Here is a 10,230-nt window from a genome sequence, read left to right as displayed (position 1 = left end):
TACATCTGTAAATGAAGTAGGAAATTGTTTACGGACTCAGAAAGTGACTCTATAATAAAATGCAGCCTGTATGTAGCTCTTCAGGACTGGAGTTGAGGACCCCATTTGTAGTCTGGTACAACCAATATTGCTTAAACAAACTCAAATTTCACAAACTCAAAACTGTGTCAAGAAGACCTTTATTATTGATAGGATAGCAGCTGAATGTGACTGCAAAAAATGATGGGGTGATTGTCCAATAAATCGCAAATAAACTTGTCCTAATTTATTGGTTAAGTGTAAATAGGATTACACCTTACCATTGCAATTCAGATAAATAAAATAAAGTAAAGTTTGCTTAGTGAGCCTAATTCCTGTCATCTCCTATCTAACCAAGCACATGGTCAGTGATACATTCAATTCTAACTTTGTAATAAGAATTTTGTATAAGTTAATTAGAAAAAAAAGAAGACTTTAAAAAATGGATCATGATGACTAAAGCTGGAATGCAAATATTAATCCTAATTATATAGTAAGACATAATTTTATTAAGTGTATAATGTTTTGCCTAATTGTGAACAATGGTCTGGTATGGCAGTAAAGGCTGCGAAGGTTCTTGCATTCTCAGACAATCTTGTTACATTTCATGGTGAATGGATAAAATTGTCTGTTATTTTGTGTGGAAATAAAGACTGGGGCATTTTCAGGACAAAACTAAAGAAATAACTTGATTAAGCTACATAGCATCATTACATGCATATACAACATTACAGAAAAAGTTCAGTTGATTTACAACTACAAGATACATCTGATGTGACTAGTTCAAAGAAAGAGTGCTCATTGGTTGTGGCTGAATGGGAAGGGTTCCACAGCAGCATGAACCCCACAGTGGGAAATCTTTCCTGTTCTCTTTGGGCCAAGATATTTGTTGGGACCACGTAAATTCAGTGTTCCAAGCTAACTGAGGAGCTTACTTAAAGGGTAACTAAACTCAACATATTCACTTTATATAAAAGGGTAGACAACCCTTATATGTAAAGGGAAAAAGTTATACATTTGTTATTTTTTGAGGTGCAAAAAAAGGTGCAGCACCTCCCCTTTTAGTCTTAATCGCCTTGGTGATCAAGACTGAATGGGAGTGCAGAGCCTCTTAGCATACCTACGTCACACGTCCCAGGAGGCTCTGGGTGCTCCTTCTGCACATGCCCTAATCTCGAACATGCGCAGAAGGGGCATTTGTTCTATCAAGGCAAAGAAATGCCGATCTCACGCAAGCACACTGAGATCTGATCTCTTTTTTGTCCCCTTTACAATGGGCTACGTCACCCGTTTTTGCACTTGTGCAGTGCAAGATCTGGTGACATGCCATGAAGACCAAAAAAAAAACAAAGAAGTGAAGAATAAAGATGGCGGCACCCGGCGCTTCCTCAGTGACGGAACAAAGAGGTATTCCAGGACAATGCAGGACTGGATTACCGGAAGGACCAGCTCCATGGAGGGACCTGCAGGATTAAAGGTAAGCATATTTTTTTTTTTTTTAGTTTAGTCCTGCTTTAAGAGGTATTGGTGAAGCAATTGATAAGAAGCTCATGTGAAAATAAGCCTGTGCACAAGTCTCTTTAGGAGGACAGACGTCCAGCCTGTTCAATTATACCCACTCCTGAGCCCCCAATCTTTACATATCCATATCATAGCTTGGGAACACCAGAATAACATCTCCTCATGTTTCAACTATCATTATACTTTCTAAAATTATTTCATCTTAATTGAATGAATTGGTGGAAATACACTGCAAACATATCCTAGAATTAGGATCACCTAGATTGATTGGAGATCAACCTACAATATAACGATTTGGAACATCATAATAGCCACACTGTGTTTGTGATTTTAGAACACTGAATATTTTGACATTACATGATATCTAATTTTTCGATATATTTCTTGATAATATATGAATATATCCTCAACTCCCTCAATAATTAGGATTTTAACCCTATTTCAGTTTACCTGGAATTCTTGTCTGAGCATTTTTTTATATATATATATATCAGCTGCCAAACTTTACAAAATTATGTCATTATCACGTCATTATCTAGGGATACAATAACTCAGCTGTCCCTACATAATATTGTACATTGTGATCTTATATCATTGATCTCAACTGCCCCCTGGGGAAGCCTAAAAGGTGAAACGCGCCGGGCACCTTGAGATATCTTTCTGACCAGCAAAATATTAATCAGGATGACTTTGTACAACAACTATTATTATGTTGACATAATTTTACTGTCACATGTATTCATATTCTATTTATGGTACTTTTTTGGTTTAAAATAGTTGGTCTTTGTTAGTTTTAGGACCAAATATTAACCATGCACAAAAAATAAACCTAAACATCACATCGTCTATAAAAGCCTGTCTGTCTCTATCCTTCCCTGAATATAATATAGTTATATTCAGAATTAAAGAATGTGGGTAGAAAGTTAGTTAAGGTTAAAGCTGGCAATTGTTTTTTTGTTCTAAATAAACTGTGACTTTACAATTTCTGACTATTTTTATTCTTTCCCATTAGATTGGTTTTTCCTTACCCAGGACATTAAAAGGGAAATGCTGGGGGGCAGTTGTCATTGGAAGTGGAAGGTAGTAAAACAAAGCTTACATTAACATTTTAGGCGGATGAATAAGGCTTTATCATTTTTTTTTAGATAATATAATTTATTTATTATATTAAAATATTTGGACACAATTGAAATAAACTGTCACATTATTGTTCCTTAAGCCTATACTAAAAGGTAATTCTGTTCTTTTGTCTTTGTCTACAATAAAAAAAGATCTTGCGTTACTTTCTGTCCTGACAAGAGGATCCTATAGAAATACAGGCAACAATAAAAACCCAAAAGAGGCATTCAAATTTTCCTGCTCTGTATTAAATTAGGATCAAATTGGGAAGGATCTTGAGAGTCCCAGACTGGTGATACAGACCACAGCTGGACATTACAAAGGGGAGAGCAGCTGTAGAGCTGTGAGCAAGCGGGATCAGCAACAGGTAAGCAGTAACAAGTCATTGTCGGGCGATAAAACAGGTCAGAAAAAGGGAAGCAGAAAGAAGCCAAAGTCAGGAGACAAGCCCTTTGGTGTGTAAATAAGGCTGCACACAAGTCAAAGTCTATGATTGCATGCAAGGTTACACAAAAAGCACATTGACATATTGAGGAAGTATTCTGACTAGAGGTTTAGGATTTAAAAGGTTTCTTAATGCATTATTACTATTATCATCAGTTTTTTATATTGTTGTAACATATAGTATCACACAGCACTTTACAGAGACCATGCTTACATTTTAATGTCCCAACCAGTCTATGGGCAAATTTAGGCAATTACCATAGCAGTATTTTTTTTTTCCTTTTTTGTGGGGTGTGCAAGAAAACCAATGTGACAAGAGGAAACCCACACAAATATGGGGAGAGCACACAAACTTTATGCAGATAGCGTAAGGCTAAAATATCTCGCTTCGACCCTTTTCCTTCACCTCACTAGTCAAGCTGCAAGTAATAATAACTCGGCTCCTTTTGATAAGGGCAGTTATCGGGGCTGTATATTTAAAATAACATAATGTTCTAGGTCAAAGTTAAGGGTAAAGTTTAATGCATACAGAAAGGGTTAACATCAGGGTTAGGGTATGTGTTTAACAGGCAAAATTACATTTATAAGTAAAAAAAAATGGGGAATCATTTAAAGGTGAACTCGATCAATCAATAAATAAAAACTTACTTGAAATACGTATATAAAAGGTCTTTTACTAGCAAACAGATCTGAATTTATGTTCATGTCATCCTGAGATTTACACAGTTTTGCCCTTAGCACAGCGCTGCCCAGGCTTCCACAGTTTTACCGTAAGTTACAGGCCTCACCAATATCTTGTAATTAAACAGTTTGTTTAAACTTAAATTGAATATCCTGTGATTAAAAGGCTGTGGACCATCTCCATTTCTACTTGGGCACTTCTACTATCCACACTATACTAGCAGTCCCCAACCTGTGGTCTGAGGCTCTGGCCGGTGCACCCCCCAGTGGTGACAGGGGAAGGACCACGCTTGGGGTGGCGCACCAGCCAGAGCCGCGGACCATGTCTCCCATATGCATTGCAGCCTCAGGGCGGTGGGCAGGTTGTGTCTTTGTAAACTGTGTCTCTCGAGACTTTTTTTTCTCTTTTTATCTCAGGAGAATATATTTCCTCTTCATCAGAATCTCTACAGTCACAAGTCAAGTTCAGGTGCTCATGTTGATTTAATATTGACTGCAAGAAGTTTAAGAACTTTATAGCTAAATATATTTAGGTTATGGTCAATGGTTGGAGGCTTTCATTAGGTTTAGTTAGATATAGTAGATTAGTAGTGACAGTGACCATGATTTATGAAAGCTCTCCAAGGCTGGAGAGAATACATTTTCATCAGTAAAGCTGGGTGATCCAGCAAACCTGGAATGGATCTGGTCCAGGATTCAAAACATTAGCTAGTAAATAGCAAATCATTTTTAAAAATCCATTCCATGTTTGCTGGATCACCCAGTTCACTTCTGAAAGTGTATTCTCTCCAGCCTTGGAGAGCTTTCATAAATCAGGGTCTGTGTATCTAAACATCCAAACAAAAATGTAATAGATCACAATTTACCAATCCTGAGATGTGATGGCTGCATTTGTATTCTTTTCCAGGTTTTTCACCTTTTTGTTCACCTGGTTATCCTGACAGTAATACAACTCCTGAACTAGGGTAACACTCGCTTACTGTGCTGTATTTATGGATAAGCAGCATTCCTTGTTTCTTTCTACTGCTTTAGAAAAGTGACATGACTATAGACTTTGTACAGCACTGTGTAATATGTTGCCTCTATATAAATACTGGATAATAATAATAAATCTGCCTCATTCTGTCACATTGTATTAGGACATTTATGCTAATAATTTATGATAATTTATGCAAAAGATTCCTTTACAAACACTGAAAAGGTATATTTGCCAACATTTTACCTTTAGATGACAGTAAGGTCATATAAATGGCTAGCCAAGTTTGTATGAAAGGATTGTTCCAACTGAAGCAGGTTGGAAGTTGACCCCTGATGACCCACTGTGGGATTAGCATACCTTGGCTCATACTGAGTTTCCATTGGCATTTCTTTCTGCATAAAAAAAATCCTGAATTAACAAAGCATTGAATGAGTGCATAGCATAGATTTCAAGCTATTTACTTAGCTGACATAGGAATAATAACATATTTTAGTAAGACAAAACCCTTATTTAACACGTTTTCAAATTCTGCTCAATAAAATGTAACACTTGATCATCAATATTGTGGTTTTTATGTCATATTTACTTTCACTGAATATTTCAAGCCTTTAATGTAATAACTTTTACTAAGAAATCACTCCTCCTAAATTGGCTTTTGTTTTCCCAAAACTTTTATTAAACTTAAGATAAGGCCACTTTTACACTTGAGGTTGCAACCTGCATAGAAAGCCACTGCCTGGCGCATTACAAACTGCAGGTTATCTCCTTTGCTCATTTTAGCAATTTATAGTTTATGGTTTTTCCAAATTAAGGTGCGTACACACTTCCAATTTTTATCGTTCCAATCGAACGACGAACGATCGATTGGGCAAAAAATCGTTCGTAAAAAAGTAACCAACGACGCCGACGAACGAGGAAAGTTGCTGGAAACGAACGACCGGACCGACGGATCGGATTGGGCGACGATCGTTGAACATCGTTCGTGTGTACGGTCGTTCGTTGATCGTCCATGTTCAGAGCATGCGTGATGAACGAACGTCCGTTCACTTTCCTGTCGTGCACATAGTTCCTCTATCGCTCAAACGATCGTATCTATTGTGTGTACAATATCTACGAACGATCGTGTCGTTAACTCTATGTGCAGGATCGGTGCTATACGATCGTTCATATATATCGTGCATGAACGTTCGGCGTTCGTTTTCCAACGATAATAATTGGAAGTGTGTATGTAGCTTAAGAAGAAGCAACTGTTCAGCCGGTAACTTCAAGTAGATTCCGAACTGTTTCCATTCAGTTGAATGGGAAAGGTTGGTCATGCAGTTCAACCTTTAGTACCATGCTAGTCTAAGGCTGTGTACACACGTCCAATGGTTCTTGTCCGATATTCGGCTTATGCCCAATCTGGCGTGTGTACAGCGCCCGTCGTCTATCCCATGAACGACCCTCCTGGCCGATCCATGGACGATGGACGATGAACAATCGTAATGGAAGCAAAGGGAGAGATCGCACAGCAGGGTTCTTCTCTGTCGCTCTCCCCCTTCCCTCTCCATAGAGCAGAACGGTGTTGTATGTACAGTACTCATTCATGCATCGTGCAGTGCTTAGTTGGTGGAAAGGATCATGAAAGATCCTTTCCATTGACAATTATTGAATGTGTATATGTAGCTTAGGGGTCTTAGGGTCTGTGTTGACCAAATGTTGCTGTAGCAAATGTAATTGTCTGAACAAATGTAGCTTTCCTTTAACTTTAGTTTAAGACATTTTCTGAGAATATTCAGAAATCCTTGAAGGTATTTTTGACATGCAGGTTTCCTCCTCCTGACCCGAATTTAAGCTGCTTTTGTATTCAGCATTGCATGTGGTCAGACAAAAGGATTTTGCTGGAAGGAATCCAATGAGATGGCAAGCTCTATTCAATGTTGCTGTATGGAAACAACCTAGATATTATCTACTACAACTTTTAGTTCAGTTTACTAAAGGTATTAGCTTCCATTATCTAATCATATATGCACATGACATCTGTGTTAGAATTAAGTTAAAGTTACAATATAATTATTTGTATGATATTAGTAACTCAGAGGGGCTCAGAGAAAAAAAATCTATATATAGGGATAGTAGCTTCTTGGCCATTCAGTATCTTGAAAGTCCATACATTTCAAAAGGCAGTAATTGATTCTCCACGTGGATCTGGATTACACATTGAAACTGGATTTTCAAAAAGAATAGGTTATGATATGATTACTTTATATATGATCAAACATATTGCTTTTCTGTGTATAAGTAAAAGAAAATGAAATTACTATTCTTTTGAATTACATGCCTTATATTATGGTTTCTCTTGTAACTCAACACTTTCACTTTAAAATGTTTCAGGTAATCTGGATTATGTATCTAATCTTTATGCCTTTTATCAGCAGTAGCCTCACCTATTATACAGTAATTTCAAGTTCATTGTACTGTTATCTTTTTTTTTTGTTCACTGTGTCTCTGTGTAGTTCCTTTTTTTATTTTATTTTTTTTTTTTTTATAATATCGAACTTTTAGGTTACAACATTTTTAGAGATATTTAGGAAATGTTCACTTTTTTCACAACAGTTTCAATTATGATTAAGAATGCTTCAAACATTGGTTTAGTGGACTTTTTGGCTCCTTTAGGGCTGTTTTACATATGAGCACTCTGGCACTGCAACACTAACAGTACTGGATGGCAGGTACAAAACATTGGTGCCTAAGGGTTGTAGGGGTTAGCTCAGCAGCAGGGTTGTCACAGTGATCACAGGCAGGGTGGTGGACCCCCCGTGCCACCAGCCTACTTGGCAGAGGCGTAAACGAGGCACAGGGTAACTAGCCTTTGGCTTCACAAGCACTCCCCGCACAGGGTAATGGACTTTAGCAGGTGGTGCGCATGTTGCAGCCCCCATACATGCAGCAGCTGCTAACTGTTAATTGGTTAGGACCAATGCATAGTACTATAGTGAGGGCAGTAGCAAAGTCAAACAAGCCTAGTCAGGGCAGGCCAGGGATCGAGAGTAGTCAGAGAAGCCAATGTCAGGGCAGCTGGCAATTATATGTTGTTAGATCAGAGTCAGGGTCAGTATATCAGTTTGTCAATATCAGGAGATGCAAACTAGAACCTGAAAACAGAGCCTGGGGAAACTCCTTGTTTAGGCAACATCTGGTTGCCATTCACTTGGCAAATAGAGATCATGTGACCAACAGGTAACAGAACCCACCACCAGAGGGAGTGCTGGAGCAAAGGCAGTTTAGGTGGTGTTCACACTTCCGCCAGCAGATGGAGCGTGTCTGTGGAATAGTCTAGTCCTCCGGGGTAAAGGAGCAGTTCCCAGGTAGTCACATGATTCAGACCAGGAAGTACCCAGTGAATAGGATTCCTGGACAGAGCTGCTGCTGCTTGCAAAGGGGTGCAAGGTGAGTGACACGGATAAGGGCACAGATCCCCTGGTCCTGCGGTAGTCTGTGACAGGGTTGCAGGTGGCTTCCTGGTTAAGCAAAATTAACTAATAAGACACTGCACAACAGAGTTTTTGGGGGTGAAACCCTTGTGTAGGTTTATTTACAACAGGACTTTATACAGAGGTATCCAAACAGAAGAGAAATGTACAACAAAATCAATATTTGTCTGTTTGCTGTGACAGATGAAATAAACTCCAAATACTTGCAGTAAATTACAACACACAGTACCTCATGCGGCTTTTACTTTTCTATTTTACGTGAAAATGCTGTCATTCCACGTGCTGCACCAAGTGTGTAAGATACATCGATGTGGCCATGCTATCTCTGCCATGTAGATGAGAACACAGGACTTTAGGTGTTAAAATGGGCAGAAGAAGAAGAACATTCATTTCATCTCTACAGTACATGCACATTTCCCTATATTTTGTCACTGCAAAACAATAAAAGGCTGCAAGTACAAGAAACCCAGCTGATTCCGCAAGTAGGGACAGTTTTTGACAAACTGGGGTCCTTAACAAATATGAAATTGGTTCCCCTATATGCACAGATTTCTAGCTCCCTACATCCCTTCCCAGGAGGAGGTGGGGACCATTGGCAATTGTCCAGTTTTCCCTACCCTAAAACTGGCCCTGCCTGCAAGATAACCAGATGGTGATTGAAGTGATGACATATAAATACTTTATTGCCCAATCTTGAAGGAGGGCATTTTGGTTCCATTAAACCAAGAGTTTCAAACTCTGGCTCGCGGGCTAAATCTGGCCCACAACAACCTTTTGTGGCCCCCAAAGGTATCCTAAATATGAATTACAGCTGGCCCGCCGCTACTACGGTTTCCCGGTATCACTTGCATCTATAGACCAGCGGCCTCTCTGACTATGTGTGGCCCTGCATTGGACTGTTTTGTGGCCCCCAAAGGTATCCTAAATATGAATTGCAGCTGGCCCGCCGCTACTACGGTTTCCCGGTATCACTTGCATCTATAGACCAGCGGCCTCTCTGCCTATGCGTGGCCCCACATTGGACTGTTTTATAGACGCAAGGAATTGTAGTAGCGGTGTCATTTCCGTTTCAAGTTTGGCCCGCTAAGTTTTTAATTTTGGCCTACTGTGTATTTGAGTTTGACACCCCTGCTTTAAACCTACTGCATCATAACCTGTCTACTTACTTTATTTATAAAGACAAGGTTTTTCAATCTATTGTATTATAATTACAATATGAAAAGAATAATTTAATTTTAGAAATACCAGTCTTGAAATATATCCATAAAAATAGCATCAGAATGAAAATGTATTCATACTACTTGACAATCTAATGGAAACATATGAACAGTGAATATTTTAACTAAATGAGATAAAATATAACTATTCTATTCATTTCCTGGTCTTCTTCAAATTAATCAGAACACTAAATGCGTTTTATTAATGAATGGGTTTTTTCACATGACTTTTACCAAAAATATACACATTGATAACATGACATGAACACAGATCATCTGCCAGAATTCTACATACATGATTACTAAGCTTCAGGGGGTAAACACATATCATTCCAAAAGGAAGAGCCTCTTAAACCAGTGGTCGCCAACCTTTTGGTTGTCACGGACCACTAATTTCATGGACTCTGGACCGTGCATGCGTGGGCAGCCATGTGTCATTCAAAGGGGAAGAAATTTCCCCCTTTGTGTGGAGTGATGTCATGATGCCAGAACCCGCTCACTCACCTATCGCAGGTCTGAGCCTGCAATGGGAGAGTGGGTAGGTTTTATCCAGAGACACAACCTGCCCACCCCCAAAACCTGCAATGCATGTGAAGGACATGGTCTGCAGAACTGGCCGGTGTGCCCCCGCCAGCGGTGTCCTTCTCCTATCGCTTGGCAACCGGTGTCTTAAACTGCATTGACAGAATACAGATCACCACAATGTCAACTCATGCTTTTCCTAAATATCAGTTCCCATATCTGAATTACGTTGGGACATTGGGGTTGTTGAAGAAAA

This window comes from Pyxicephalus adspersus, chromosome 7 (assembly GCF_032062135.1).
Source record: "Pyxicephalus adspersus chromosome 7, UCB_Pads_2.0, whole genome shotgun sequence".
Taxonomy (NCBI): Eukaryota; Metazoa; Chordata; class Amphibia; order Anura; family Pyxicephalidae; genus Pyxicephalus; species Pyxicephalus adspersus.
This window is presented reverse-complemented; position numbering follows the sequence as displayed.